General features: G+C 36.6%; 1 long non-coding RNA gene across 1 annotated transcript; it reads left to right on the top strand.

Moving 5' to 3' along the window:
* The first annotated feature begins 705 nt into the window (after window positions 1-705).
* LOC121297361 lies at window positions 706-25,375 on the top strand. Its single transcript, XR_005947157.1, has 5 exons — window positions 706-823; window positions 16,377-16,464; window positions 21,280-21,351; window positions 23,217-23,273; window positions 23,464-25,375. It is a non-coding gene; the product is annotated as an uncharacterized LOC121297361 (long non-coding RNA).
* The last annotated feature ends 645 nt before the right edge of the window (window positions 25,376-26,020 follow it).

Genomic DNA, 26,020 nt, shown 5'->3' with positions numbered 1-26,020 from the left:
GACAAAATGTACCGTGTGTTTTTAAGAAACAAAGCCATAGTGTTCATGTTAAGAAGCGCTATGTCTTCCGAAGCGGTACTTTAGTGTGAATGCTTTTAACTTGATTAATTAAAACATTTTTGAGTATGGGTCTCAGGATTGGTTGTGTAGTGTGGACAGGGCCTAAATTAATCCAACTTGAACAGGATCATCATGAATCTGATTTGGTATGCTGTTGTTTAGTCTGATTTAGAAGATCTACCTGTGATGATTAACTTCTGGTACGCTGCAATTTAGAAGGTCTACTAATTTTAGTCTAAGCAAGTGGACTAAGGCTGCTTAATCCACTAGTTAGACACATCAAGTGGACTAAATGTGGTAACACTGCAATTGACGCCTAAGGTTTAAAGCAAAAAGAGGAATTCAAGAGTGTGAAAAACACTGTTTTCCTGGACCAGCACAACCAGCTGAAAACCAGCATCACACTTGCTTCATGGTACAGACAGAAGCAGGGGGAGTCAAAATGGCGGCCATAATGATCTCAATGGGACTTATTTAAATTGCATGTATTGCTATATCCCTTAAAGGTGCATGAAGCATACACATGAAAAGGTTGGATTCATGCCAACAGAGGAATAGATGCTAGTTCTCCCTGCCTCCTTCTAATTGGTGTACTGGTGACCACCTGACACTCCCCTGGCTGTGCCAGAAAAGCTGGAGCGATGCTGGTTGGAATGTCATAGGAATTAAGAACAGGCTGCCAGGAGTGCTAAAGAAGTGAGACTAGCATGACAATGAAAACTGCAAGTCTGTGAGCTGCACATCCTCCTTTCAGCAGAAAAAGGTAAGAGTCTTCTATCTTATCCTGTAGTGGCTGCTGCTGCTTCATTCTATTGTGGATGACATTCTATCACATATGGTTTTCATCTCAGTTAATATAGTATATGTCAAATAATCTGTTGCTTTGATTCACTTGTTTCTCCAGGGCTACGGTTTTTGGTTGGTGGTACGCAGCAGGAGATCAGTGGACTGTATATAAATTCATACTGAATACTGAAAGACATACTGAAACAACATTTTAATTTCCAGTCTTTAATAAATATAATGGAATAGAAAATGAATTATTTAATGGATTACATATTCATGTGTTCTTTCTTAATAATATTAATAATAAAAAAAATATTGACAGTTAAACCTTGACACAGAATTGTTGTATACAGTAACCTTGCTAAATTGATTTTAAACAAGTACCTAGCATGTTTGACTTGTGTTATAAAGTATAAACTATCTAGATGGGATACATGGTTTTAAAGGGTTAAGAACGTTAATTCTGACGTTCTGCAATGTAACAATTTGTTCTTTTTTAAATGAATTGTAAGATATGAATTTAAGTAGACTGAAACCTACACAATCAAACAGTAAGAGGGTTTGATTGATTGTTAAACTAATTGACAGCAACACCTCGTGTGAAGAATTAGTATTCTGAAAAGCACCTTAAAGGTATTTAATTGTTCCAGTGTAGTTAGAATCGTTTTGCTCACTTCAAACACAGTTTGAATGAATACATTGATTTACAGTAAATTACACCTGCAGAATCAATTCAATATGTGTTTAGAATATATTTAAAATGTATTAAAGTAGCCAAAAATATGTATATGAGAAATATTGTAAAACTTTAGCATGAAAACTATGTATATACCTTGATATATTGCTTTTCATAAGGGTTATTTACTACATTATTGATGGTGTACTTTTAGTCGTGCATGTGTGTGTTTTTTACATCAATATATTCCACAGAAGGTTATGATGATATAGGAAGGCAAATAGTTTTGTCCCTCATACTAATCAAATAAGAGCTGAACATTCAATATGGGATTCATTTATAATAATGCTAGATAACATTCAAGAAATGCATACATGAAATAATAAAGACTTTTATAAAAGTTAGACTAACCTATTGTTTATAATGTACTGAACATGACCTCATTTGTCCAGTTTCTGGATTGTGTGTGTATGTACAGGTATGTATTGTAAGTGTGTGTGTAAATATGTATGTAAATAGCTATATGTGTGTAGCAATGTGTTCACAGTGTGTATTTGTAGTGCAGTGGTGTGCTTTTACAGGTTTTCTCTCCTTTGTGAACTGATTGCTTGTGATAGTGGTACAGTCCAATTTGCCTTCGGGGAAGGTATGATGAAAGAGATGTTTGAAATAATCAGCCTTTCCTGCTGAAGCACTGGAGGCTACTGTTGATCAGCAACTGGTCGAGGGAGATCATGTGTGTACAGTATGCATGCATGTGTGAGTGTGAGCAGTATTTGGGACTGCATGTGTATTTTCGAATTTGCTCTGGTGGAATGCTTAAGTCTATGTAGCTGTAATTTGGTATATCATGTAGTAGTAGTGGTAAATGGATATGTTTGTCATTGTGTAAATAGTGGTGCATCTTTATTTATGAAGCCATTTGATTAATTACCACATTACTCTAATTGTTTGCTGGTTTCCAGCAGTGATTTGTCCATGCTTTGGAACTTAGAAGTCCCTAATGTTTGCAATGAAATTGGTGAAAATGTACCCCTATTTTGCACTTTGGTCTTGAAATAGCATTCAAAAATATTTTAAAATGGTGTAATGAATGAAAAGTGTCTAAATGGTTGATTTAATATCTCATTGATTTTTGGTCCTTATACAGTCACTGAGGCTTTGCTGACTGCCATTTTGTAAACCATTAATTTCAGTGTTAATCTGTGCAATGACGTGTGATTTGTTTGAAGATGTGTTCCTTGCAAAGGGGTTGATAGAAAAATAATTAGAGCAGCTGAATAAAACAATGAGGTTTTAAAGCTTTAATTCAGTATTCCAGGACGTTGTTTCTTGCTCTGTAATGCAGTGCTCCCTCGCTATAAGGCACTCGATTATAACGCGCCTTGGATATAACACTCCTACAGAATGCCTCCCAATTCCATATACTAGTGATTCATGCAATATTTCTGCAGTAAATACAGTGCCGATGTTGTTCAAACTGTAAACAACTTCTCTGTCTAACTTCCTTTTCTGTCTCTCCCTTTTGATACAGTATCTGAACTGAAGAAAAGCTGCGCTGGCACTTTATAGCACAGACATCTTATTCAGTATTCGTTTTATAACTAAATAAATATTAGGCCTATTACATGGTTATCTTTCCTAATGTATGTACATTTTTTGCTGCGAGAGGAGCTGCGGGTTAATCCGGGAGATGAGACACTTCAGCTTTGCTTCAGCCCGGCTCCGGCAGCCGAACCTGGGGCGAGCCCATTCCCTCTTCCCCTCTCCAGACCCGCTCTACTTCTCATACTTGTTTTGTTTGTCTGTCGCTTCCTACGCCATTTAGCCAGGCTATTTATAGTTTAAAAATTGCTAATTAACATTATCCATGAGTGAAAATGTTTTTGCATTTTAGTCAGCTGTGTGTTGCTATGTGTCTCATGGCGCCCCCCTCCCCTTCCCTCGTTTATAACGCTCTTTGGTTTTAACGCTCATATTGTGTGTCCCCCGAGTCCCACATTATATATTGAGGGAGCGCTGTATTTAGTAAAATATTTAAAACACTGCATTAGGAGATGAGGTTAAAAGCTCTGTAACTGCTTGAGCAAATGAGCTGGGCTCTTTTGTTTTGTGGTTAATTGTAGATTAACAAACTTCATTGACATTTCATTATTGCTAATAACTAACAGCTCATTAAGGCTGATACCTACAGATTTATTCGACAAACAGCTAATGTACTGAATCATGGCACCGGTCCTTAGGCATTCAGAATAATGACATTGTTATTCATTTGAAACTAATTTGATTCAAATGAATGTTCACATGAATATAAATTAGAATGCAAACACAATATACATTCCCAGTGAGTGTCTGTGCCACCCACGCAGTACTCAAGATTTCAGCTCAAAGGTTTCTCTATTAAATATCAGAAAAATAGCTTACTACATCAAAGCCAAATCTCACCCCCCCCCCCAATATTGATGATGACCAAGTTGTTTGTGGTTTTCTGTTTGTAAACATAACCTAGAACATACCTTCTTTAATCTAATTTAGTAGCAGATCTCCTGTTTTTATAACATTGTGAACAAATACTAATACAGGGAGGTGAAGTGTTTTGAATGTTAGTGTTGCTCTGTAGGCACCAGTTGTAAATTCAAAGCACCTTTTCCACAATGCCATTTTGCTGTGTACCCCTATACCAGATACAAGCAAATCCCAAACTATGATATTTAAATAAGGAATACTAATCTTGAGGGGATAACGTTATCACAGTGCTGTAGCTAGGTAGCACTTTACATTAAGTGTCTCTGATTACTGTGTATTTACATAGTAGTTACTTAGTAAACACATGTGTACTTGTTGTTAGACTGTTATTGTACATTGTTGTAATGTACTTAATGTGCACATCTTTTTTTTGCATATTACTTTAACTCGAACCCTGATACAATTGTGTACTTCACTATATGGTGCAAAAAGATTTACACATTAAGTACATTGTAAGTATGGATACCACATTGTAGTAACAAGTGCACATGTATTTACTAAGTAACTAGTATGTAAATACACAGTAATCCTAGACTCCTAGTGTAAAGTGTTACCCATTATTGAAAGGTTATAAGGGTCATCTGGCTAAATATTCAGGATGGGTTAGGGTTAGGGTTAGGGAGCGATGCGATGCTCACTGCTATGTAGTGAAAATCGTACAATACATAATAAGTAGTCCAAGGAGAAAAAAAGGTTATCTGGAGCAGATTGCATTACCGGCTAGTTTGACCACAGTGACAACTTTGTAGCTTTGGTTTAGGATGTAAAACCATGTGCAAGCATGCCATGCCAAAATAGTACAAGTGCCCTTGGGCAATGTGACTTTGCTGGCAGCCATCTTGATATGGTCTTGTAAACCAACGTCATGTATAAAAGCTACTGAGCCATGACCAATTTTGACATTCCTGAAAACTTGAGTATTTTAGGGCAATTTTTTGTAGTGTCAAATTAAAATATAGCTATGTTAGAACTAACATATTTCCTACTAAATTCATATTTACTCATTTTACTCATATTTTAAAATATGATTTACTATTGATGCATCATCAATAAGCACCTTGAAAAAGGGACAATCAGCGTTGACCGTTAGCTTCTGCTGTCCAAGGACTATCCTGGTTTCCATTTGATCACAACCATTCAACTGAGAAGGAGCTACAAGTCAGAGTGCTCAGGAAGCAGCAGTATGTTTTGATCCACAGCACTGTATTACAAAAATCTGCTTCGTCTTCAATAAAAATAACAAAAATGTCTTCCGTACAAGATTGAAAAATAACCAAAATGTCTTCAGTGCAAGATTTGAAAGTCTTCATTATCAGGCATTTAACACTGTTTTATAACTATGTTCAAAATACTATATACCCTTGACAATTAACCCTTTAGAGTTTATAAACATTTAAAAGTCACAGTACCACAGAGCTGTTAACCACAGAACTTTCAAAAAGAACGTATCACTTTAAAAGAGTAAAACAGATGGAAAGCAAAAGCAAAACATTTTTAAAATAACACCACCAACACTGTTTACCAGACCTTTACGACTGATCAACTAAATTTAGTTCACTGTGTTGTGCCATATTTATTTACCATACTTCCCTGTGCTTGACACCACTTATTTGTGCTTTACAACACATTCACAATGCTTTATTACACTGCTTTTTAATGGTATCCTTTTAGGCATCCTTTTCTTTTTTAATGTCTTCTAAAAAAATATCCATCAATGCAGTCCCAGTTTAAAAATAAAACAACATTTATTAATACATAAAGTTAATAAGAAACCCTAGGACTTTCGTCAACCAATTAAGTGGCACTGTCACACGGTATTTATTATTATTTTTTTGAATTTATTTGTTTATTTAACCACTGAGACTGAGACCTCTTTTAAAAAAGGGGTCCTGGAAACTACAGAAACTTTCAAACAGAATGTCCAATAGATAATAAGCATGCCCAATGTTGTTTAAAATAATCGCGCTGTTCCTAGATGTAATGGTGTAGTGTACTGTGAGCATTATACCATAGGTTTGTAGCTTGACCTACCAAATCTTTATCCTGAAGATTTTAATTTTACTATCCAACAAATTAGAGACCTGGGATTCTACTAGAAACTATAACCTCAAGAAAAAGAATGGAAGATGACACCATAGAAACTCTAATATAATATATATTTGCTTCACTTTTTTTTAGACAAAAATGCCAAAAGAATCCTTAAAGATTGGTTCAACCCTCCATTAATTTCCACCTTCTTTGTTTAAAAAACCTTGTAATGTGTGAGTTTGACAGGAGTCCCACAATCATACTCACCCAAAGCAAGCTGTCAAGTTCCACAGACTGGATACACAGTGCATATTCATGGTTGCTATGGTGACATATCTTCGTGACTATGGCCTGCAGGAATAAAAGAGAACTTCAACAGTGGGTTGCAGCGGCAGCACCAGGAACACTGTGCCTTTTTTTTTTTTATAGCTTTCCTAAAAAAACAGTTATTGAGGAAATGAACATTGGGATGAAAAAACTATGAGTGGAAGATGACATTAATTTCATGATCTAGGTCTGAAGGACTGCTACTGTACCTCCCAGAATTTTCTCTTTGTCTGTTTCAGACTTGTCAATTCAATCTGCATCTTGCCTGCTTGAAATACTTATTCAGAGCTCTTTGTTCTATATTTATGGTCACTCCCTTAGATTCAATTAGGGAATGGTAGTTTTAGTTTACAGTTATATTGGGATTCCATTATGATTGCAATGAATTACCCTGACGTAACATTGCACTTCCAACTCTATCAAGGACTCACACCACAGTACTTTAGTCAGTGCATAAGAATGGCTTAGAAAGAATAAAAACTTTAACATTGTTAAAAATGCCTCTTCAATACACTTCAAATTCATTTGCAGATTGTATTTCAGTCAGGAACTAAGGATAAGGAGAATTGTTTATTGAACTCAAGTTTTACTTTTTTATTTTTTTATTTTTGTAAATGGGTTTGGCATTTACTAGAGCTACTTTAATGATTTTTTTTTTTCTCTACCATGTAACCATTGGTCAGAAGAATGAATGAGTAAGTAAATAAATAAAGAAAATAATCAGAAGGATTAGAACTGAGCTAGCCCCCTTGGTTAATAAATCTCTGCATTATCAAAGCAAAACGTCTCTGCCTAATTTGCAGTGTAGTCTGCAGCATTTCTGCTGGTTCATGACTTGGCTCCCCAGACATATTCCACCAGTATCAATTTCTTTCTACATCTTTTGGGGCAGTTTACATGAAAGAAGAAATTACAAAAGAGTAAGAAACCACCAGGGGCGCTGGAACTAGGGGTGCTGGCGGTGTGGTAGCATCCATTGGTTTTGCATGGCTTCCATCATATACAGGGGTTACAGTTTTGTTAAATGGCTTTCAGCACCCCCACTTTAAAAATTGTTCCAGTGCCACTGGAAACCACTCAAGTGTGCTTAAAGAGCATGGGTCTGAAATTTAACAGTTAACTATCATATTTTCTTCTTCTGGTTTGAAATGATATACTAAGTGATTCTAGCCATTACATCCTGGTGAGAAGTTTATAACCTGAAAGTTGTCTCAAAAGGGCTCTTAAACATGTCAGTTTACCTGTCCTGCTGCAAAAACTGTGATCAGTAAGAACTAACACCTTGACGTTATGTTATTCTTACATCCATTAAGTTAGCATTGCAGGGGGAATCTATATATATAAATGATTGTCATATACTTCAAGGCTCATCCCAAGTGAGCTCATACTCAGAGGAGGCACACAGTAAAACATCGGCCCTTCTTCTGCAGTAATTAATAAAATAGAACCTTCTCAGGGGAATAGTAATGTACAGTAGATTGAAAGGCTTTCTCTCCATGGGGTCTCTCAATACCATAGCACTGCCTGCCCTGTTGACATTTGTCTTAGTATTTCTGATGAGTTGTATTCATTATTGATGGGCACAGCTGTTCTAGACAAGAGTAACCAGAACAGCAGCTGCAACTGTGGCACCCACAAGCCCTGCTGGGCCCTTCCGCACCCCTCTTGAGACATCATCCTCTTTCAGTTGCAAAGAGGGGGCTCTACCAGGCAGGCTTAATTAAAACAAACCCTGCTGTTTATTACATAACAATCTATGAAGGCTCAATTAGTTATTTTCATGGGTCTACAGCTGGCTTTATATATATATATATATATATATATATATATATATATATATATATATATATATATATATAAACGCAACATGCAACAATTTCAAAGATTTTACTGAGTTACAGTTCGTGTAAGGAAATCAGTCAATTGAAATAAATTCATTAGGCCTAATCAATGGATTTCACATGACTCTGAATGCAGATATGCATCAGTCACAGATACCTTAAAAAAGAAAGGTAGGGGCGTGGATCAGAAAACCTGTCAGTATCTGGTGTGACCACCATTTGCCTCATGCAGCACGACACATCTCCTTCACATAGAGTTGATCAGACTGTTGATTGTGGCCTGTGGAATGCTGTCCCACTCCTCTTCAATGGTTGTGCGAAGCTGCTGTTTATTGGGGGGAACTGGAACACGCTGTCGTACACGTCGATCCAGAGCATCCCAAGCATGTTCAATGGGTGACATGTCTGGTGAGTATGCAGGCCATGATAAAACTGGAACATTTTCAGCTTCCTGGAATTGTGTACAGATGCTGCGATATGGAGCCATGCATTATCATGCTGAAACATGAGGTGATGGTGGCAGATGAATGGCACGACAATGGGCCTTATGATCTCGTCACTTTATCTCTGTGCATTCAAATTGCCATCGATAAAATGCAATTGTGTTCGTTGTCCATAGCTTATGACTGCCCATACCATAACCCCACCACGGGGCACTCTGTTCATAACGTTGACATCAGCAAACCACCTGCCCACACGAAGCCATACATGCTGTCTGCCAACTGCCCGGTACAGTTGAAACCGGGATTCATCCGTAAAGATCACACTTCTCCAGCGTGCCAGTGGCCATCGAAGTCGATGGCGACAAGCACTCAGATGAGCTTCCCTGAGACGGTTTCTGACAGTTTGTGCAGAAATCCTTCGGTTGTGCAAACCCACACTTTCATCAGCTGTCCGAATGGCTAGTCTCAGATGATCCCGCAGATGAAGAAGCCGGATGTGGAGGTCCTGGGCTGGCGTGGTTACACGTGGTCTGGGATTGTGAGGCCGTTTGGACGTACTGCCAAATTCTCTAAAAAGATGTTGGAGGCGGCTTATGGTAGAGAAATGAACATTCAATTCTCTGGCAACAGCTCTGGTGGACATTCCTGCAGTCAGCATGCCAATTGCACGCTCCCTCAAAACATGAGACATCTGTGGCATTGTGTTGTGTGACAAAACTGCACATTTTAGAGTGGCCTTTTATTGTCCCCAGCACAAGGTGCACCTGTGTAATGATCATGCTGTTTAATCAGCTTCTTGATATGCCACACCTGTCAGGTGGATGGATTATCTTGGCAAAGGAGAAATAAACAGGGATGTAAACAAATTTGTGCACAAAATTTGAGAGAAATAAGTTTTTTGTGCAAATGGAAAATTTCTGGGATCTTTTATTTCAGCTCATGAAACATGGGACGAACACTTTATATGTTGCGCTTATATTTTTGTTTAATGTGTGTATATATATACATGCAATCTTCAAGTGTGAAAAAGTTATTGCCCCCCCTAGTTCTCATCCCAATTAAAGGGATAATTAGGGTCAGCTGTTTGAATACTTTGGTTAACAATCAGACCTGATTTGGGCCTGCCCTGCCCAATATAAATCTGACTAACTTTGGCCCTTGCTATCAGAGTGAAGTTGTCAGCACACAGGTTCTAGAGGCACATCATGCCACAATCAAAAGAAATTCCTGAAGACCTCCGGAAAAAAGTTGTTGATGCCTATCAGTCTGGAAAGGGTTACAAAGCCATTTCTAAAGCTCCACCAAACCACAGTCAGAGCCATATTGTCCAAATGGAGAAAGCTTGGGACAGTACCTAATCTTTCCAGGAGTGGCCATCCTGCCAAAATCTCTCCAAGAGCAAAGCGTAAAATTGTCAAGGAAGTCACAAAGAACCCTAGAACAACATCCAGGGGTCTGCAGGCTACTCTCGCCTCGGCTAAGGTCAGTGTTCATGACTCCACCATCAGAAAAACACTGGGCAAAAATGGGATTCATGACAGAGTAGCAAGGCAGAAACCACTGCTCACTAAGAAGAACATGAATGCTCGTCTCAAGCTTGCCAAAAAACACCTGGATGATCCTCAACAGTTCTGGAACAATGTTCTATGGACAGATGAGTCAAAAGTGGAACTTTTTGGCCAACCTGGGCCCCAAAAAACAAAAATCAAACACTACATTCCACAGTAAGAACCTCATACCAACGGTCAAGCATGGTGGTGGCAGTGTCATGATTTTGGGTGCTTTGCTGCATCAGGACCTGGACTACTTGCCATCATTTAAGGAACCATGAATTCTGCTCTGTGTCAGAGTATTCTACAGGAGAATGTCAGGTCATCCGTCCGTGAACTGAAGCTGAAGCATAGCTGGGTCATGCGGCAAGACAATGATCCAAAACAAACAAGCAAGTTTACATCAGAATGGTTGAAGAACAAGAAATTTAAAGTTTTGGAATGGCCTAGTCAAAGTCCAGACCTAAACCCCGTTGAGATGTTGTGATAGGACCTGAAACAAGCAATTTATGCTCGAAAACCCATAAATGTCAACGAGTTAAGGCAGTTCTGCATGAAGGTGCTGTGAGAGACATAACTTTTAAATCTGATGCCCTCCATCGATAGCACAGAATATATTTTTGTGTCTGCTTGCACCTTTCTGACAAACATTTCTGCACAAATGTTTACTAGAAGGCTTCATTGCTGTTTTGGAAAGTACACCATGCAACTGTTACTTTCCTTATACAACCTAATTCGTGCGCCACGCTGTGCTCACTGCGCTGTGAAATGTCACCCATGCAGCTGGTCTAGGACTGTCATATCTAGTCTGGGGATTGGGATGTAGGATTTCAACTTGATTGTTTGTCTTGTCCTCAAGCAACTTTAGGGCTAGTTAAGTGTACATGGAAATAAATCAGTGAGAAAATGTTTTTTTTTTTTTTTAAATGTTGTTTGTTGTTTTGTGGTAGTTCTTGTTGTTGTTAAAATAATCACCACAGTATACAAATATTTGGTCCTTTTCAGTTTTATTTGACTGCTATGCTAGTCCTGTTGTGAATCTATTGTTGATCTCAAGTGAAATATATTCCACATCAAGTGCAGACTTCTGTTTTTGCCTTACAAGGACTCCAGTGTTTCTTATACAGTATGAAGAACTGTTAAACCCATGCGTACATGTTCAGCTGGAAATTTAATTAAATCACTTTTACCCTTTACTAAGTTTAATCAGTTTAATCTGAGTTGGACGTTGACAATCTAATCTGACTGATAGCCTGGACCAGGAGTTGAGCTGATGTAAGACCAAATGGAAGTTTTGGCTTTAACCAGGAAAAGTGATAGTTGAGCAATACATAGTTTCACTTCACTCACAGGATCAGATGATGTGTCTGAAATGTATAGGTGTTAATACTTACAGTGAGTCCCACAAAGAAGGGCCCCACTACCACAATAAAGAGCATGGTACCTTGCAACAGCTCATACTCAGCCACCATGATCTCGCAGTGTTGTTTGAAATGTAAAATCAACACTGTCTTTTTCCAGCACAGTGAGCCAGACAGCTTCTGTATATAGTACAGTATTCCATTGTTCATTAACATTGATTTCTGCTTAATATTTGTTCAATACCCTTCTCCTTTTATTAGGTACTGTATAAACAAAGTAATGTATTGGATAATCTGTATTTTTTCAAATTGTTATGTAGTAAAAGGTATAACTAATCCCATTTCAACCTTTCTGGAAATGCATATCGGTGCCACAAGTTATAGTGGAGGCTGGCTGTCACACTTTAGGGTTTTGCTGTCATGCTAAGAACCCATAGCCCAAGTTATTGAGTGTATCCTCACCTATAGAATGAGAAGATTATAGAAGCTGTCTGTGTCTACTTCACACTTAAATACATTTATCTAAATAACCGTTTATCCAGATGTGATAAAACCTGATGGCAATTGCTAATATTAGTGGTATGTGTTTTTGTTAGGGTCCCGTCCCATCTCCCTCGTTTTATTTTCTTTTGCATTTTTACCCGAAGGTTTCAATAAACTGATATAGTTTAACTACATACAGTAGATATGTTAGACATCAACGTGTTATTTAGGGTATTTGTTTTTTGAGCTGTAGTCTTCCTCACACCTTTGACACAGTAGTGGATAAACATACCAACTGTTTAAAAACAACACTGAACACACATGTACTGTAAGGACACATCCCTTTAACTTTAACCCATGAAGTGTCATTGTCCTAATTTGAGAAAAGGCTACTTTGTAAATTTTTTGAGAATTTTTAACTGGCATCTACATTGTTAACCACAAAAGTTAAATCTAAATGCAGTTGATATCACAATAGAAAATAAAAAAAATTGAAATTGATCAATTTCTTGGTGTTTTCCTCCCCATAGTGACGATAAAGCTCAATTGTGTGCTGAGCTCAGTAGCCCGAGTGTAATTTCACTGCTCTGATTACGGGCACGTCTACTTTGACACAATCGTTTTTAGCCGAAGCAAAAGGATTTCATTTTTTTCTCTGTGAAAAAAATATTGATTTAGAATGCATCAAATTTCATAAATACAGCTTGTATTTGATACTTAATAGGTTAAGTAATACAAAGCAAAAATCAAATTACTAAAAAAAAAACATCATAAATTCAATGAGAAATGTCTCTACTACAAGCCTTTTTTCATTGTCTTGAAGAAATTTGATTTCTTGTCAAAACCTGTCTCTGAAAATGCCCCTATGCACTTGCTTCCAGACAGGGATTAAATAAATAAATAAATAAATAAATAAATGCCTGGCAAGCTCATATATAATGCACATTACCAGTATTGCTGACAAAGCTCAGAAATCAATATAATACACATTAAATGAAATGGGATTGTCATTTCATAGCAGCAAATTAATAAAAAACGCATAAGCACTGCATAACTGCAAACATGTCTCAGGTCATATTAATATTCTGCTAATGTGCAGTGCCAGTGCAAGGGGACAAGTCCTCACTCCCATAAGCTTTTTAATGATTAGCTAGTACATCCAGGGAGCTTACTTTAAAGGATTCCAGTCTGCAATACAGGGTAAGAAATCTATAGTGCAGATGAGGAAGATAAAGCAGTCCCAATCTAGCAAGGTATTAATAGTAAGGATATTTAAGAGATGCAAACACAAATTTATTGCATACACTGTTTATTGGATAGAATTTCTGCCACTGAATGGATAGAAATACATTATTTCAAAAGCTTCAAGCTGTATATGAAAGTGCCAATGAAAGCAATAACTTTATAGGTACTGTGATTCCAAACATTATATTTTGCATTGTTTTATGCCTTATAGCAGGGTTTCCCAATCCTGGTCCTGGGGGACCTCTGTGTTTGTTGGTTTTCATGCCAACTGAGTTCTCAATTACTTCAATGAACCCTTAATGTAACTTAATTGGCATAATTAGTCATGTTTAATTGTTTTCAGCTTTTAAACAATTGAAGATTTCAAGTTAACTATAAAATTTTATAAGTAGCTTGAAATCATCAACTTTTTAGGAGCTGAGAACAATTAAAACATTCTAATTAAGCGCATGACCAGGACTGGGAAACCCTGCCTTATAATACCTACTATTGCATGCTACTACATTGTATTGCTTTAGTAACCCCTTGGTAGGGAGGGGTTTAGACTAATTTAGTGTTTTCAATGCAGTTCCATCATGCAGTGTACTAAAATGCATTAAAAATGTGATATATTAAAGAATATATCACAGTAATTCAACACAATTATAGTTTTTGCAAACATTGTTAACATGTTGGTGATACTTTACAGATTTTACTATAAAGTGTACAGTGCTATTGCTATATTTGAATAGTTATAAGGTTGTCCACCCCCATAGGTTCTCCTATCGTGGAAACACTGCTGTCTGAAGTGCAGGCTTGTGCTCTTGCTCAGGCTAGGTTTCCTCATCGCGATTCAGACACCCTTACTGGTCAGATGTCTGACTGGTCCAGGTGTAATTGCTGTTGCTTAGATGCTGCATATTAACAGAGGTGATTTGGCTTGACAGTGATAGTCGGCTAATCTAGGCCTCCTGATCAACAGGTGGGCTGACTCGTCAATCGAATTGCAGATTTTCTGATTGGGTAGAAAAAGAGGGCTGACGTCTATGTGGCGGCCTAAAAATTGATAGTTAAATATGAAACATTTACAATGGATGTTGTTTTACCTTTACAACTACCATAGGGTATATTTGCAGAAATGAACGTGTCTTTTTTTATTTTTCTATGGGTATCGAATCCTGTGCAGGATTTTGTACAATTTTGCTCATTTTAAGGCTATTTTTCATGTGTTAATTTCTTGATATCAACACCATCTTTAGGCAACTTCAGTCTTCAGTGTAATTATCATTATGACGTGATAAATATCAAAATATGATATTGTTTCAAGATGGTTTTTAAATTAAATTATTCCAAAAAAGTAAAAATTAGCCTAATAAGATTCGATACACATGACAAAAAAAATTGACATTTCAGTAGATATAGTGTAATAAGGTGAAACAACTCCACAATAAATATTTTTGGCCATCATTTGCAGGCAAAATTCGTTTCATGTGCCCTTGTCCTTTATTTGAGCTGAATAAGACTTTACAAGGAATACCTCCAAAGGTGCTTTATAAACACAGTTTGAAAAGTAATAATATAAGGCTGGTGCAGCTATGTGCTTTGCTCTCTCTTGAGGCGTTTAATTTAATTTGAGCTAACTTGCCAAACCTAAAGGTTTAGGGGGCTAAATGTCAGGGTGAATCAATCATTGTTAAACATAACCTAAAAAACTACACGCTTGTTAAATTTTGGGCTTGTGAAATTTAAGGTTAGAATATTATTGTTCACAGCTGAGAACAGTGTACAACAAAGTGTGGCCTATTTATAAGAAACTGATAGCAGCAGGCGGTGTCCTTTATCAACTCCAGTAACCATACTGAAATTCCTCCACATTCTGGAAAAAATATTGTTATTTTCACACTTTAGTGCTTGTATGGACAGAAGGTGATATAACAAATAAAACAAAATAACTTTTTATTAACTTCAACATCAGTATTCTCACTTGCATGGTTTATGTGAATTATCCAGTGTGGCAGAGCTGGCCCTGCACATGGGAATAAGAATATGTTTTATATATATTTTTATTTTTTTGTAACTATTCTCTCAATATTTAAAGCCAAACACTCCACCTCAGATGCCAGTAGTGTTTGTTTTTTTTACAGAGAATTGCAGCCAATGATTGGGCAACTGTGGTTCCTTGATTGGCTGGTGTATGTATTCCAGCGGAGCATCTCACTATATAAGGAGGATGCTGATACACGTCGAGGCTGATGAGCCAATCAGGACTGTCCATGCTAACCCCGGACAATAAGCCTTTCTTTCTTGTTTACTGTTGGTGAAACAAGAATCCAAACCTCTGACCACCGTGTGTGGAACTAGGATCAAGGTTTTTAAAATGAGTTTAGCGATTTTTAAATCCCGCAAAGGACAATGAAGTGTGTCACCAGGACCTTCCTTTATAGCGGGATCTTCATGGCATTTTTTGTTTTTAGGTGTTTTCAGTATTTAATTTTCTCTTCCCCTTTTTGTACATTTTTCTATGTGCACCTGTGATCTACCATTGTTGGTAACATCAAATGGTCCTGTAAATAAATCCTGGGCACCAACTAATCGTTTCAACATCAACTTCCTGTGGATACCCACAATCCCCCTTTCACATACAGACTGACCCTTTACTGAACTGCAGTTCTCTCTACGCTCTGAAACCGCCAACAGTACAGTAAATACAGTACTTCTGAGTAGAATTCACCCTGCAGTTTCTAAAGTTTGTACATGTACTGGCATGTTGGCACAAAATAAGCAACTAATACCTTACAAAGTTCTACATCTTTCCAGAACCTTGCCATATAACTGGACTGAGATCTAGATCAATTCTATTACAGTTCTAGGGTTTTCTAATACTGTATAATAACAAAATGTGGGCAATACATTAAAATAATCGGGGTATATTCCATTACTGAGAACAGGAAACAATACCTAATCCATAGACGAGTCTGTTTAAGACGCTTACATTTCAGTGAACCTCTTCAAACAGGAATTACAGTTATTCTACAGGACAAACGATAATTATACATTTTATGCTTCCACAGGTCATTTTAAATCTGTCAGCTCTGCAGAGGAAGCCAATACATTTCATAGCAGCTTGTATCTCTAAAGGAAGTAGCTATGGACCCCAAGGTAAGTAGAATTTATCACATGCGCACAAAACCTAGCAACAGTACTGAAGTTGATTGATAATCACACTTTTTAAATCAATGTTGTAAATATTTTACAGTACTGCCACTGTTTCAACAGATACACACACACACTGCTCCTATTCTTGTTCACTTGCATTTTGTAGGTAATGGCATTTTTACCGAGCCATTTATTATTGGGTTGGAATTAATGTAACATACGTTACTCATAACACATAACACATAACATTACTCATTATCTGTTCCAACTGTGAGGACAGCAACAATTTAAAAACAATGGATTAGAACAGTTGAATATGGGGAATATTCAGAATTGAATCAACCTAATCCTTTTAGTTGGCACCTATAAGGGTGGTATAGCTAAGCATCCATTGCTTTTATATGGAACCTCTTCTTTATTTACTACTAATCACTTATTTATTAATGTAACATGGACATGTTGCTTCTTCTTACTCTTGTAAGTCACTCCTGTGGAGTAGAAAATAGTCCTGCACATGATGTAAAGGAGGAGGTGTCACGTTATTTACACTGAGGGTGCACGGGTTTTGAACTCCCTTAGGTAAACCACAACTAGTACTAAATCCATAGGTAGTCCAAAATGAGTGCTAATCGGGTCATGTGAAACTACTATATATATATATATATATATATATATATATATATATATATATATATATATATATATATATATATATATAAAGATTAGATTTAAAGCAATGTTACAGAAGCATTACACCCACAACCAGTATCTAATTTAACCTATAATCTCTTTGGTACTAAGGTTACATTAACCTGTCAGTGTGTGTTGCTTATACTGTATTGTGAATTATGTTGAGTTTAGGTATATATGTGTGTATACATTGTGGCAGAGTAGGGGGAGGGTGTGGGCAGGGCAGAGATCCTGCACACTAAAAAATGCGGGTTTTGTGGCTGCTTATGCACAGGTAAATTGTTTAATTGGTGTGAGGATTGTATAAGTGTTCAACGGTTTGATCGTTTTATTGGAAAGTGTGGAATGTGGCCAGGTGGACCCCTGAACACACTGCCAGACACACACACACACACACACACACACACACACACACACACACACACACACACACATATATATATATATATATATATATATATATATATATATATATATATATATATATATATATATATATATATATATATATATAGTGCCTATAGAAAGTTTACACCCCCTTTCAAAATTTTCACCTTTTGTTGCCTTATAGCCTGGAATTAAAATGCATTAAAATAGTTTTTTTTTTTCATTTATCTACACATCCTACCCCACAACTTCCAAGTGAAAAAATATTCTAGAAATTTGTAGAAAATTAATTAAAAATAAAAACTGAAATAGCTTGGTTGGATAAGTGTCCACCCCCCTTGTAATAGCAATCCTAAATTAGCTCAGCTGTAACTAGTCGCCTTCAAAATCACACACCAAGTTAAGTGGCCTCCACCTGTGTTAAATTGTAGTGAGTCACATGATTTCAGGATAAATTCAGCAGTTCCTGTAGGTTCCCTCTGCTGGGTAGTGCATTTCAAAGCAAAGACTCAACCATGCGCACCAAGGTGCTTTAAAAAGAACTCTGGGACAAAGTTGTTGAAAGGCACAGATCAGGGGATGGGTATAAAAATATATCAAAGGCCTTGAATATCCGTTGGAGCATGGTCAAGACGATTATTAAGAAGTGGAAGGTGTATGGCACCACCAAGACCCTGCCTAGATCAGGCCATCCCTCCAAACTGGATGACCAAGCAAGAAGGAGAATGATCAGAGAGGCTGCCAAGAGGCCAATGGCAAATTTGCAAGAGCTACAGGCTTTTATGGCCTAGACTGTTCAAAGTGTGCATGTGACAGCAATATTCCAAGCACTCCACAAATCTGGCCTGTATAGTAGGGTGACAAGAAGGAAGCCATTACTCAAGAAAGCCCACCTTGAATCCCATTTGAAGTATGCAAAAAAACACTCAGGAGATTCTGTAGCCATGTGACAAAAAGTTTTGTGGTCTGACAAAACTAAAGTGGAACTTTTTGGCCTAAATGCAAAGCATACTGTTTAGCGTAAACCCAACACAGCGCATCACCCAAAGAACACCATCCCTACTGTGAATCATGGTGGTGGCAGCATCATGTTATGGGGATGTTTCTCATTGGCAAGGACTGGGGCACTCAGGATAGAAGGGAAAATGAATGGAGCAAAGTACAGAGAAGTCCTTGAGGAAAACCTGCTGCCCTCTGTAAGAAAGATGAAACTGGGACGGAAGTTCACCTTTCAGCATGACAATGACCCAAACACGCACCCAAAGCTACACTGGAGTAGCTAAGCTAAGGTAAATATTCTTGAGTGGCCCAGTCAGAGCCCCGACCTAAATCCAATCGAACATTTGTGGCAAGACTTGAAGATTGCTGTCCATCAGCGCTCCCCAAGGAACTTGACAGAGCTTGAACAGTTTTGTAAAGAAGAATGGTAAAATATTGCCAAATCTAGGCGTGCAAAGTTGGTAGAGATCTATCCCAACAGATTCACAGCTGTAATTGCTGCTAAAAGTGCTTCCACCAAGTATTAACTCAGGAGGGTGGAGACTTATCCAATTATGATCTTTCAGTTTTGTATTCTTGTATTATATTTTTTCTCAATAAAACCTTTTTTCCCCTTAACAGTGTGGAGTATGGTGTGTAGATAAATGGAAAACAGTCATCATTTAAATGTATGAAACTCTGAGGCACTGACACAACAAAATTCAAGGGGGTGTAGACTTCCTATAGGGTGTAGACTTTATATAGGCACTATATATATATATATATATATATATATATATATATATATATATATATATATAAAGCTCTTTTTCTCTTATTGGTATTATCATGATTTATTTTACCAGGGAATCACTTGAGATTAAATATCTCTTTTACAAGTAAGACCTGATCAAAAGGATTGCAAATGAACATCAAATTCATATATCACACACACATCATCCTGTTAAAATCATCATAACAACCATAAGCCGTTCCATATTGAGTTTTTACCATGCTTTATTGTCATTATCGGTATGTCTGTCACCTGCTTATAAGAAAACAAATGAAAACAAAAAAAACATACAGTACCTCTGACACCTCTCAGAATTCCATTAAATTGCTTAGTTAATTGACCACCTACCTCAGTCACTTAACTATATTCTCTTCATCAGCCTTTTACCTCTACTCAATGAAAATGACAATAGACTAAATAAAGGCTTGTCATGAATAGAAACCCAATGTATCTGGATTTACCTTATATAGTCATAATAAAGCATGATATAATAGTTATAGGACTGTGTATGGGTTATGTCATGCTCACAGCACATAACTTTACAGATAACCAGTAATATAACCAGTAATATGTGTACCAATTTCTGGCTGTACTTTAGGGATTGCAAAATCAAAAAAAAATGAGAGAGACCTGAGTTTTTAAGCACTGGTACGGATTGTTCACAAATCATTATGAAATGGTAGTTTACCCAGAAGGGCATAATATACTGGTGGTTCATTCTACGAGAGGACAGCAATGACCAGACAGCCAGTTCTCCCAGATCACAGTAATGGGTCAAATGTCTTGATTTGAAATGACTTAATAGACACATGGCTCTTTTGTCTGCTCTTTTTGAGTTGCTGTCCTTCTGTATTTGCAGTTTCTGAACATGCAAATTGAGTGCACTCCACTTATGGACAAAAGCAAAATGACTAAATATATGCACTGCTTTACGATATGGGGACAATTGGCTGAAGAAACACGCTGGCAAGTTTTTATGCCCCTTTGTGTGTTGTTTGGTGCTGTACGCGCATCAATAAAACCTGTAAAAGGGTTTCCTGCTGCTTTTTAATTAAAAAAAATGATATGTACTTATACAGCTCTGTGCAAGAGCTTTATTACCCTTGTGGTTTATGACTGCAGAATGTGTTTGACTTGAACAGGAAGAAAAGAAAGAAAAATGCCCTGTGCCTGCTGCTGTTCTTCTGATTGGATGTGATGCATCACATGAGTCTGTTTCTTGCATGTTTGTTTATTCTGGACAAGCTGCTTAATGTGGACTACTAGACTTTGTCCCTAGGTGACCACGCTAAGAGGAGTTTACTGTATATGGCCAGTTGTATCCAGGTCTCAGTCATATTTTCCTATCTAAATAAGTGCCCCCCCCTTTATAACACAGTAGTTAGGAGCCATTATGAGAGGGTGCTATTTGTATTCTGCCTTACTGTAAGAGTGACAGTGGAATGCCATTACTGAGCAAATGGAATCCACAACCAAACTGCATTAGAATCAGTTTCCAGGTATAAAGGGTCAGCTTACAACAAGGGAGCACTGTAGTTCAAATGGCCTGTTGTGTTGTAAAACAAAAAATAATGTTTTCCTTTTACAAAAATAACCAGTCTGTATTTACGAAAAGGCAGCCTCTTTAAAATACTGTTGTGAAAGACATATTTGATAGTGAGGAGCTGCACTGTGATTTACCCATTTATTACAGTAAAATGCAATGAAATGAAGTAAATGATTTGATGGGAAACTTCTGTTGAGTTGTAAAATGTAAATTAGTTATGAAGAACTAAACTGAAAGTTCAAATGTTTTTTGCAGAATATTATCAATGCATATCACAACTTGTGTCAAATTCCCAAAATGTCAAAATTGCTTTTTTTTTAATCTGGCATTTTGTACTTTCCATTCAGAGGGCAGTGTTCAACTCAAGCGGGGATGTTTTTTTAAAGGTCTGAAGTTCTTCTTTGCCTCTCTCTCTCAGTGCCAGTCATCATCCCCTCAGAAACAAACAGTGAGGAATCGATCCAAATCCACCGACGAGATCCAGCAAGCTAAGAAGGTAATATCGATACCTTTGTTATACAGGAACTCATTATTCCATCTGCTCACTAAAGCAGGTTTATGTGTGTTCATTTCCTTAGATCAGGGTGTGACATTTGTATAATGTAGCTTGTGTTGTAGCTAACACAGGTCTGTATAAAGCCTCCCCACAATTAGTCTTCAAGGCTTTTCAGAAACAATGTTGCTGGGATAGTTAGTAAACCTGGCAAACAGTCATCTAAGAAGAAATAACAATAGGTAATCATATAAAAAACACATAACAGGATATCACAGGTAAAACATTAGATAGTAGGAAGATTACATAAAGTATCCTTTTAACTCGTAAATTATGAGGAATGTTCATGCTCAAATTGACTATTTGTTTCCCATTTGTTTTGATACAAAACGCTTTGCCCTGTTTTTGTATCTACGTGGGAAGACATAAGCACTATGTTGGTATAATTTTAAGCTTGCTTCAAGTGCTTTTCACCAAAAAATAATTAAGTCCACAGTCCACTTAAGCTAGAATGACCCTGCTGAAATATTATCTGTGAAGTTCAAATATATTCCACTTAGGCTCAACTTGGCATGAAAAAAGTAAGTCCCTGTGGCAGTGTGCTCCCCCCTGTGTGTATTTTGTGTTATATGATGCATGTGGTGAGTTAATGTTGGTGTATAGATATTGGTGCATGGGATATAAATGGGTCTGTGTAGCACAAATGATTTGAAGTATTTAATAGTACGTGAGCATGGGGTTGCAGTAACTGAATCCCAGAACAACAGTGTATATAGATGCACATTTTACTCACTCTGGGTTGTGTGTTTGGTGAGTGGAGAACAGGTGTGGAGAGAGAAGGAAAGTAAAGAAAAGTAAAGTAAATTAAAGCATATAATTGTTATTTCATGCTGGAAGGAACAGCACGATACTTGTGTGTTTGTTCGAACTCACCGTGGTTGGTTATCTGTTCGTCTGTTGTTTGTTTAGTGTTAATCCGTTTTGTTTGTCTATTTATTTTGGCTTCAAATGCCGTGTGCTGTTTTTTTGTTTAAACTTTTTATTTGTATTAAACGCACTGAGTGCCTCAGCGTCTCAGTTTCATCTGCCAGCACTGCCTGTCTCTGTGTACTCCTTTCTGGCCTGACGTCACCCTACAACCTGTTCACAGTCCCCAAAATACATACTATATTTCATTGTCTAAATATGACTAAATCATGGTTATTATAACTTTGTTATATAACTTTTTTCAGTAATGACCATATTTTACATATATATATATATATATATATATATATATATATATATATATATATATATATATATATATATATATATATTAAACATAGCTGTAGTTCAATTAAATAAATAATAATTCTTTTCACTTCCTTGCAATGAATCCAACATCACTCAGTCATTCACTCCACCGGTACAAATTAATATAGAATAACTTGAGGTGCATATTGAAACAATGGGTCCTGTTCACAAAACATTAACAATTACTTTAAGGACAGTTTTTTAAAACCGTTTTTTATCTAATCAAGTTTCGTGAACTGTTTCATAAATGTTTACAAGTTTATTCTTATTTAACCATTCCCTAAAAATGTCTTAAAGTTTTGGCAATAGGGTGCAGTGTGACTGACATGTATCCACAATTTCTCTGCATAATCAAATGTTAATTAACTATGTGATTTGATCACCCACTTGGTTGCTTATTGATATTTACAGACACATATTTATATGCTGCCCCATCTAATGATCTGATATCTGCCTTTGTGGTTGTAGAACAAACTGCCTAGATGTTTTTAATTGTTGCAATGGTCCAGTTAGATCTGTTTGAAAAGACCATGAGACTCTTTTTTTATTGTATTTTCTTTACTTGTTTGCAGGCTTTCCACACACCACAAAAGTCCCTGCCGGGAAAAACGGAACTGGAGAAACTGAAGGTCAGTTAATCTCTTAAATTCCAGGGGATTTCCAGAGATACGGTACTGGGAATGTAATACTTCAAAGTGTTTTTAAGGTTAGGCAAAACTGAGACATACTGTACAGAGGCATATCTAAGCCAAATGTGTGTAAATTCCTGCTTGAGGTCACATGCTTACTCTTTTTGGTTTAATTTCTTTTCCAATTCAGGAGACCAGTGAAGTCTTGGAGACATCATCTTCAACTGAGGAATTAATTGGAGCAGAAGAGAACAGAGAGAACTGACAAAGAGCGATTGGCTTGGCTACTTATTCCCTCAATGGGTTCATTATTTTTCCAGAAACCAAGAAATCTTTGCAAACTTATTTCTCTCTTAATCCACTCAAACAGGACCAGGGTACCATATTGCAGGTGTGGTGGTAGGGCTTTGCCTTTTTCATTCTTGTTATTATGTTACAAATGCAACACTGATGTAATGCCATTGTAATGCCAGTTCACCTGTACTGAATGTACATTAACATCAAAATGACTTTGGCATTGTTCATGTGAAGTCTTGCCGTGAGTTGGCATGAGTGCTTGAATAGGTGACATCTTACTAGCCAAGTCTTATTCTGTGTTGTTGAATGGATTTTTCAAACCCTTAAATATGTTGTTCTTACCTTTTTTTTTATTCCCCTTATCATTTTAGTCATTTGTAAAGTCTTTGAAGATAAAACATGGGCATAGCTCAATTTTGCTCCGAAATACCGTATTTCTTCGAATTTAAAACAAACTTTTGTAAACCATCTTCTCAAAAATGGCCTGCGTCTTAAATTCAAGGATAGTGGTGGGTGTATTAAAATCACTAACAAAATATGTGACTATCCAAGTACACAAACAGCAACATGACTGACTGCTGAGAAAAGAAGAACCAAAACGTTACTGCCTGATCTCGTATCATCCATGATACATTTTCATAGAAGCGTCATTAGCTTCCTGAGGAAATCAAAGAGAAGCTTTTACAATTTCAGCGTTTTGTTATTAGGATCTGTTCTAACAAACAGTGCCAATTTGCATGGGTCGGAAATGCTAATCAGTCTCCGTATTTTTCGACATACCAAGCACTACCGGTTCAAAAAAAGTGAGAAAAACAGATGTGAGTAATCACTACTGGAAATGGGAAGCAGCACATAGCTAATGCTCTGCATTAGTTATTCTTTTTAAACTGTTTTGGTGAAAAGGGAGTTTTTATGTTTAAGTTGGATGTACAAAGTTCATTTCAACGGAGTTGACTGTGCAGTGCAGCGTTTATTTTTCCCCATTCCTTCATTTGGCCTGGCATGGTTTCAGGCGAGTAAATGTCTTTTACTAGTGTCACGAGCTGCGACTGTAAGTTTTGTTTTATTGATGTTAGTACTGTTAATATTACATTACTGCTCATCTTGTTTATGTATACCCATTTGTACTAGTTTATGTTGTGGAATACGGGTAGGAGAGAGTTGTTTTAACCCATGTTTACCTGTTTCATGGTCCTAAATTATTATTATTATTATTTTTTGTTTTTTTAATGCTGAAAATCCAGACAAAAACTTATCTATATAAAAACGCATTAAAAAGACCAAATTCCCATTGGGCTTATGTGATTTTAGATTCTATTGATTTTTTATGTATTAATACGCCATTATAAGATCGTTATCTTTATTAAAAATGTGCAGGGATCAATCTACCGATTAATATACCGATTATCAACTAATGCCCAAAAATTAATTGAGTGACAGCCCTCCAATTTTTCAAATTGAGGGTGGGAAATTTGGGCTGTGTCTTAAATTCTAAGGAATATGGTAATTAAATCACACCTGGTGACAATACCTGCAGGATTATGTTGAAGTTGAAGAGTGGTGTTATTTACATCTGGAATTGAATAGATCATGAAAATAGCCCACCTGACAAGTTGTACTGGTAGAGGCAGTTTGGAACATGGGTTTTTAAAGCCTTGCCTACTTCTATTTTATGTACCATTTGTGCTCTAGTGTAGAACAAAGTCCAGCTGTATGAATTAGTTTGAAGTTGCCACTGAGCAAATGTACATGCCTTGTATGTGGAATATATGTTTAAAATGTGGCTATTTTATGACTAAAACATGCTTGTTCATATATATATATATATATATATATATATATATATATATATATATATATATATATATATATATATATATATATATATATGGCCAAAAGTTTTGCATTACCTAGAATTTTAGGATAGAGACATAATTTAAAAATAAACAAAAAAAAACTATATGAACATAATTTTGATATTTTATCATGTAATCAAATAAACTACAAAATGATATTGCAAAAGTCTACCAGAAGCTATAATAGTAGTACAGTATGCTAGATTTTGAAATGTCATATTTCATTAAGTATATGGAAAGTGGTGTGTAATTCAATATTATTAACATTATTCAGCAGATTTCAGTTGACTTTATGAAGCAAAATTTGTGAATTCTACAGGGTGATGCAAAACGTTTGGCAATAAGTGTATATATTTTGCTTCTGCTTTGTTAAATGAAAACATGTATTACATTACCTTTTTGTTTTCACTTTACAGTATTGGTTTAATTGTGGCATGTTGCAGTATTGGTGTTTTGTTAATTTTACTTCCAGGCAGATTTCACATGAAAAGTAAGCGTTATTTTAATATCTGAAGTTCAGCCAATCAATCTGAAGCATAGCTCTCTTAATTCTGTGATGTCAGTGTATATGGTTTGTTGCTATGTGCTGTATGG

Source organism: Polyodon spathula, chromosome 22 (assembly GCF_017654505.1).
Source record: "Polyodon spathula isolate WHYD16114869_AA chromosome 22, ASM1765450v1, whole genome shotgun sequence".
NCBI classification, from domain to species: domain Eukaryota; kingdom Metazoa; phylum Chordata; class Actinopteri; order Acipenseriformes; family Polyodontidae; genus Polyodon; species Polyodon spathula.
Note: the sequence above shows the minus strand (reverse complement) of the source record. Positions and strands in the feature narration are given on the sequence as shown.